This window comes from Atta cephalotes, assembly GCF_000143395.1.
Source record: "Atta cephalotes unplaced genomic scaffold scaffold00042, whole genome shotgun sequence".
Lineage (NCBI taxonomy): Eukaryota > Metazoa > Arthropoda > Insecta > Hymenoptera > Formicidae > Atta > Atta cephalotes.
The window spans coordinates 1,720,618-1,729,302 of record NW_012130106.1 but is presented as its reverse complement, the minus strand read 5'-3'; positions in this window follow the sequence as shown (position 1 = coordinate 1,729,302).

The window sequence follows — 8,685 nt, the reverse complement described above, 5'->3', positions numbered from 1 at the left end:
CTCGATGCCAAATCTAATCTCGTAAAGTAATGTTCACCGAGTTGATCCTAATTATGGAATGCTTTAATTGCAGAAAAGTAAGCTATTTTGCGAGAAAATGTCGTGAGCCACATGCGGAGTGTGAGAATTGTAAACAGAAAGGTCATACAACTATCATGTGTCCGAGTAAGAAAAATATAAACATTGTTAAAGTCTCGGATACTGCGCGGAACTCGTATGAGCGAATGATGTCGGTTAATGATCACCGACTTAAAAGATTGATCGACGGGAAGCAGCCGCATACTGATGCGAAATTCAGTCGAAAAGTATAAGTGGAACGTTTATTAATGCTAAATGTAGTATTAAGGGGATTCGTGGGATAGGCGATGATCAACGATAAATCGACGCGATGTAATGTCCGAATAATGGAGGCAATAGCGTGTATGAACGCTATTGTGTCATCCCAGATAATCATCTCATTTACGACCTGATTGTGAAATGCGATTTTCTAGAGCAGGAACACATAATTCTAGTTAAGCGCGAGAAAGAGTTATAATGCTTCAACAGTTGCTTTTCGCCGAAAAATAGTTTGAGCGTATGAGTGGCATGAATTTTCTAGACGCGTTAACTGAGTATCCAATGCACATTGACGTTAACGAGGAGGCACAACAGAAATATACAGATCTAATTCGCGAAAAGAGATTGCATTTCGGCTAGTACTGCAAATCTGAGAAAAATGGATGCTCTTGCGATAAGCATATGTTGTACAATGAATGAACCAATAATTTATAGGCTGTATACCAGGTATGTAAATATGAAACCGGAATTTACCAATAGATGGCCATAGCTGTCAATGTAGTTGCCGTCAGACGGCGCTATTGATGCCATTTCCTTGTTCTGACATTTGACAAAGATTTTCAACTCACAACAATACAAGTTTCATACAACAGTATAGTTTGTAATTGAACATGTCGAATTTTGTGCCTGGAAACTACGATTTGTGGACAGCATTGATTTTCTGTTACCATTTGAAGAAAACTGCTGCAGAATCGCATCGAATGCTTGTCGAAGCTTACGGTGAGCATGCTCTTGGTAAATCACAGTGCTTTGAGTGATTTAAAAAATTCAAAAGTGGCGATTTTGACGTGAGAAACGAAGAACGTGAAAAACTACCGAAAAAGTTTGAAGATAGCGAATTGCAAGAATTGTTGGATGAGGATGACGCTCAAACTCAATAACATCTCACGGATCAATTGAATGTGACACGAGCAGTCGTCTCCATACGTTTGAAAATCCATGGGAAAGAGAAGAAGATAGAAAAATGGATTTCACATGAACTGAATGAAAGACAGCAGGAAAAACCCCTTGCGAAATGCTGCTCGCCAGGTACAAAAGAAAGTTCTGGTAGCAGTTTCTGGTAGACCGTTTATTGCAGTCGTTGCTGTACTATACGATTTATTTCAATAACCATCGAAACAATCACTATCAAACCTGATTCCTGACAATTACAAACTTTGGATTTTATTATAAAGAGAAGTAATCGAACAACACCGACGAGTCTAAGAGCAGACACCATGCAGGACGGTCGAATGTAAAAAATTACCTGAAGCTCAGCCTCTTCGAATTTCCCGCGACACGAGGAATTGGCTGGTGCGCCTCGATTATGCGACAACTAATAGGAAGCATGCCAAGAAGATCGCTGACGGCGCTGAAGGAGTGCAGATGTGTAGAGGAGAAGGAGATCAAATTAGCGGAAGCTAAGTTGTCGATAGCAGCCATTTTGAGAGACCATACAGTCTTTATATGCATTAACCAAGGAGTCGAATGTATCCATATCTTTACGAACAAAGACTAATAAGTTTTTTATAGTTCGAACATGAAAAACACAGTTGGCGGCTTCATCAAGACAATCAAGTTATGACAATTTTGCATTATATTCGTATTGTAACACATTCATAAAGATTTCAAAGATCACGTGAAAAAAATAATTGCAGGGATCAAATAAATAAAATGACACGCAATCATTGTCGGATTTGTATCTTATATGTAGTTTGTAATATCATAATTTGTCTGTATTTGTATTGAAAGTAATCCCATTAAGATCCAGATGTTTGTAATAAATTGATCAATTGTTATTAGTATGTCAATTATTTAACTTTTAAACGGTAATGTCAAAAAACTCATACATACGTTTATTCATACATACAATATGTACATGTATGCGTACGTATTTTATTTAATTTAATTGTTTAATTTAATTTATTTGTGCATTATTTGGAAAATAACGAAAAACATGACGATTACAGAATTAAATGAGAAAAATTAAGTTCAGTTCTACAACATGACGGAGTATAAATTTAAGATTATATTATAATAAGATTACATTAATATTGAAAAGTGAATACAAGACTGAATACAATAGTAGCGGACAAATAGTAAATCAGTAGCATACAATAGCTATTGTGTATACTACACATAGCAATGCAGGAAGGCTGAGAAACGACGCAGATGAGAGAACGTCTGCGACCATAAAAAATTCAGCGCTCTGCAAAAATATGCAATATTAAGTACGTACATATTGAATACGTACGTTCATATGTACGTTCAGACATACTTACGTACGAACATACGTATAAACGTACATATGAATATACCATATATCTGTATGTATGTACAAATGTACCTACATTCATATATATGTACCTTCATTCATACCTACATATATATGGTATACATACCTACAGATGTATGTTCATACGTATATACGTTTATACATACATACATACGTACGTTTATACATACGTGTACATATGTATACACATTTATATACACATACATGTGTACGTATATACATTTATATAATATACGTAATACGTATATACGTAAGTATGAACGTACGTATGTATGTACGTATGTAAATACGTTTGTACAGACATACATACATTCATACATATATACATACATATGTACGTACATATATTCAATATATGTATGTATGCACAATGAGTACGTACATATGTATGTACGTATATTCAATATAGCGTATTTTTGTGAACCGCCGAATCTCTTATGATCATTCTCTCTCGCATCTGCGTCGTCTCTTAATCTTACCGCACTACTATTGTATACTACCGATTTATTAATTGTTCACTACTATTGTATTCAATTTCCAATATTAATGTATCTTAAATTTATGGTACGTCATGTTACGTTACGTTTCTATATTCTGTGATCCAACATTCGTATTATATTGTAAATTTATTGTATGTTTTACAGAGTGCGTCATCAAAATCCGGGATAAATTTCAATATAAATTTTCCGCTATATTGTATCTCTGCCAGAGGTTGTTGTTGGCGTCCGAGAAAGCTCTTTTGTTTCTAGTAAACATATATTATATTCTCAACATGATCGCGAAGCGTAACCAAGTGCGGAATATAATCGAAGAGTCGTGATCATCAAAGGCCTTTGCGCTGGGCGCTCAGCAACAGAAATAATTCGGTTCTTTGGATCCGCGATCAATCGTTTGTAACAAAATATATATAATTAGAACAGTCGAAGATTCCAGTATGCCAGCAAGGAAGAGTTACTCGAAAGAATGCACTGCAAGGCCCCCGCAGTTGTTGAAAGCGCTAATTTCGGATGATCCAGGACAATCGTTGCGAAAATTAGCATCGATTATTGATGTAAGCGAGCCAATAATGCGTCGAATTGCTGAGGAGGACTTTCGATATAAATCGTATACATTAAAGACAAGATGCTCTCTGAGGCTGCCAACACAAGCCGAGTTGCTCGCTGCAATCCGCTATTGTGTTTTTTGAAAAAGGAAGAATCGAGAAGAATCAGATTCTTTTCTGACGAAAAAATTTTCAATTGTTGCCAAAATCAACGGGAGGAATGATTGATAGCTCACCTATAATCCCGAGGATGTCTCTTGCCAGAAATTTCCAATGTTCACATGCTAGGTATTATGTCCAGTGAGATTGATGTTATGCCATCAAATTTCTTTAAAAAAAGGGGAACTCACAAAAGAAATGTATTTGCGCGTTCTGATGGATGTAGTGAAACCGTGGAAACTGTGACGTCTGGAAGGCTATATGTTTTTCAGCAGGACGATGTACTTGTTCATACGAGTCATTTGATTCAAAATTGGCTCTTGATATATTTTGATAACATCGATATATTTTGGTCCAAGGAATTCTTGGATCTTCCAACAGTCTGGATTTAAATCCCTTGGACTACTAGCTTAGTTGATCTCCCAACAATCCAGATTTAAATCCGTTGGACTACTAGCTTAGTTGAAAGAGTCACAAACCGGTCACCAAAGTCTGAACAAATTGAATAATTTCTTTAAATAAAATGTTTTTAATGAAAAATTAAATATTACAAAAAATCCTTTTACATGGCAGTTAAAGGATCCCTGTAGACCACAATTATTCAATAGATCTCCCTTGAATGACGGTCTCTATTCACGGTTCTGAAGTTCGCACGCACGCTATAATGTAGCGCTGTCGACGAATGCTGCCTCAATAGATCTTTAATACTGTCATTGGGATGTCGAGATTTGTTTGATTGCTCTGGATCTGAAATCAATGCTTGAGTCCTTTCAACAAATGCGGGGGTTCTCGCGGTACGCTCTTTCGAGTAATTTTTCCTCGCTGGCATAATCTTCGTTCCAATTGTTCTAAAGCCGTATATTTTGCCACAACGTCATAAAAGGATGATCTCGGGTATCCCAAAGAACTGAATTATTTCTGTTGCTGAGTGCCCAAAGCAAAGACCTTCGATGATCACGGCTCTTCGATTATACTCTGCACTTGGCTTTAACATGGCCATGAGAATATGACTGTTTACTAGAAGTATCAGACTTTTTCAACCTCCGCGGAGGCATAATATAGCGGAAAATTGAAATTGAAATTTTTATCCGGATTTTGGTGATCCTGTAGACCCTGCAAATGTTTAAAGAAATACAATATTTATTTTTATCTAAAGGATCAGTTTATCAACAATGTTGGTCTTTTATCTTTGAAAAGCGTTTTTAACATTGAAGATAACGAATTCTTTCAATTAGGATAACTTAGATATCGGTAGTACGGCGGTGGTACTGTATGTAAACGTATTATTTGTTATAACGTTACCCTAAAAAACTATTATAAAACTATGTTTGTAAAGATACGGAAAATTCCACAATGGAATACACTATCTAAACTCATTTTTGAAAAGAGAATAGGAACAAACAGTCTTATTGTCGCTGATCCCTTAGATATAAAATAAGATTCAATATCGTCAAAGTACATTCTTGTATATGTGTCATTGTATAATGTAATGTAGACTTGATGGCAATTACATTGAAAATTAATTCGCATAATTGTAAAGATAAGTAAAATTAAACATTAATATACACAGTCCGAAGGAAAAAATAAACGAATAATAAAATGAAAAAATAAAAATAAATGATAATATATAAAATAAATGAAAGAAAACGTGAAATGTATGAACGATAGAGAGCTCTAATATATCAATCGCTCAGTGAATAATTACTGCCACAGTCATCGCATCAAAAAACGTCTACGAGGATATCATAATCTTTAAACAAGCAAACGTTAAACAAGAATTGTACGTTTACATTACTCTGTGTGAAATTCACAAACAATATTGCTCGTCGATGATGCATTTGAGTCGCAGTATAAAGAACTTGTATTTCGAAATGTCATTATTCGCAGTAATACATCGTACACCAAGCATAAGACATAGCAGATATATAATCATATTGATATGTGTCATTCGAAGTTTGATGATTACGTAAATTTAAATTTTCCTACATATTATTATAAGATTCATTACTGATGGAATTTACATATGTACAGCGAAGCTCGTCCAAGCATAGACAATGAAACATATATTACTTCAATGTCATAAAACGTAATTATGATATCCGTAATAAAGTAAAATCGCTACTTAAAGTAAAATTGAACACATGGAAGCGAAATTAAAATAATTCTTGATGCGAAAATAATCATTTTCAATGACAACTTGGATATATTGCAGAAAAATGTGAAATGGTGAGCACTAGAGAGAGGCGATATTACTGATTCTGTCAATTGGCTCACTACATTCGATAAGGATTCAATGGAATGAATCTTCTGAAAATTTATGGTGGAGATCATTATTTAAAAAAGAGATTTATGATGCATAAGTCTTTTTACATCAGTCGATCTATGGACTGCTTCTACTACATAGAGCAGATTCCTTCTACCAGAATATACTTCCCTTGAAAATGTCCCACGTTATAAACTATTATATTCCAACAGGACGAGACGTGCGAGAGACAGTAAGTTTATTCAATTTTGTATAAAATTTATACATTTTATACGTTATGTATTTTGTTAAGATCTTACATTTTACATGCTAAAACATTACATGTTTTTTATTTTCTACAGCGCATGTTTTCATACATCTTCGAAATCTCGTTATACCTCATATAAGGAGATATGCTTTGACATTGACAATATATAAGTTCCTGGATATCGGAGTCATCGTGGGACATACATGAGGTTATGATCAACAACAATCGAGGAAATCATATAATCCTGACTTATGCTACGAGGAAGGTGTTTATCGAGAAATGTAGATATTGAGCGATTAAGTCAACCGTCTCATCATCATCATCACTATTAATTCAAGATTTGAATGTAGAACTTGTTAAAGTATGTGATACGAAAAACGTAAAATTGTCATTGTATGATACATGCTTGTACATGAACCAAATATGAAATAATTGTATTCATCTTATTTGAACTCGAGCAATGCATACTCTAAACTAAGTCATATATGCATGGTGTTAGTGAAAAATTCAAATATTTTGTATTATTTTTAAGACAAAAGTATATTATTAGTAAACGCGATGCTGCAAATATTTTGCACAAAATTTATGATAAAAATTATATTATAGAATGTAAACTAGTAGTCCTGGTTAAATTATATTACATTAAATATTAGATAAATAAATCTATATTAAAAACATATATTTCTTTGAAAATTTATCTTTTCCCTAATCTCTTTATCATTCCTCCTTCATATCTTTGTGATATTAAATTACTTAAAAGGAAAACGCATTCAGCTGAAAAAAATCGACTAATATCATTAAAATATTAGGTGTAGTAAAAAGAAATCCATTATTTTTGCATGAAATTGAATGGAAAAATAATGGATTTCTTTTTATTACACCTAATATTATTAAAATTGTGCTTGTATCCTTCTATTAAATGCATCATAAAAGTCGCAAAATAAATACCATATTTTTTTAATAAAATTGCGTGTGATAGAATATATTTCAACAATTTGTCACTATTATAAATTGCCGAAATTGTATTATTAATGTATGCATTAAAAGATTGCGTGTTTATGATGAAACTTCAATTATGGAGTGTGAATTAATGTGTGCTTCAGATGAAATTGTATATACTGCGTTACATTTAAAGAGATAAATTAACGAATAAGAAATAAATTAATGTTTTATAAAAAAATATATAATATGATACTTAAATATATTACTGAATTTTTAAATTATTTTTAGTTCCCTTTTCCGTCTATTCAGCGGTTTAAAATTATAAAGCATAAAATTGTTCCTCAAATAAGTTAATTAAACTATTAAAATAAAAATTAAATAACAAGAAATTATAATTCTAATCTCTATTTCTTTCTAGGTTTCCTCCATAATCCTAAAATATTTTTTTGATCCCTTCTATGATCACCTGATTGTCACGTAATTTTGAAACCTGCACATTCCTGTTTCTTTTTATCGCGAAACGAATCTTCTTTCTCTATAGTTACAATTAATTATATGATATAATAATATGATAGTTGTTCAGTAATATGACGTAATATAATAAGTTTTCGATAGCTACTCAATAATAGTTTATAATGGTTCAATTAGGAACGCTCAACTATTTGTATTACATTACATTACTAAAAATATTATTATAATTAGTTGCTAAATTAAAATTATTGCTAAGTCATATCACTAAAATTGTTAAATCATATCACTAAATCGTAGAACACATAACATATTTATTTAATAAAATTGCGAATAAGAGAGAAAAGAGAACGTGGGAGAGAATATAACTGGAACAAGAGAGAACACGAATGATACGATGATAAATATAGAATCACAAGTAAGTGAGTAAGACAGAGAGCACGAATACTATGGCGAGTATAGGAATACAACGGGTGGGACATATATCATTGCACACTATTTGGCAATGTTGCAATGTATCAAAATTACATTCATGATTACAGTCATCGTGAAACATATCGTATTAACATGTCGAATGCCTTAAAAAAATCTTTTTTTACTACTAATAAAGCTGTATATCGGTGCTTACATTTTTGATCTCTCGCTTGTTTTGATTGAACAATCCCATATGCATTCCCGAAGAAATGTGGTGGAAGCAACGAAACTCAGAAGAGCTCGAATAATTCCTGCATCGTTCAGATGAATCGCTACTGCAACGCTTTCCAAACATGTACAATTCCATGAGGTTTTATGTTCCTATTCAAGATGAAAAGTTTTATAAATAGTAAGTTTTATTTTATTAATTTTTGTTTTATCTTTCTCTACAGTTTGTTTATCTGTTTTCTTTTTTCTCTTTTACACACACACACACACACACACACACACACACACACACACACACACACACACACACG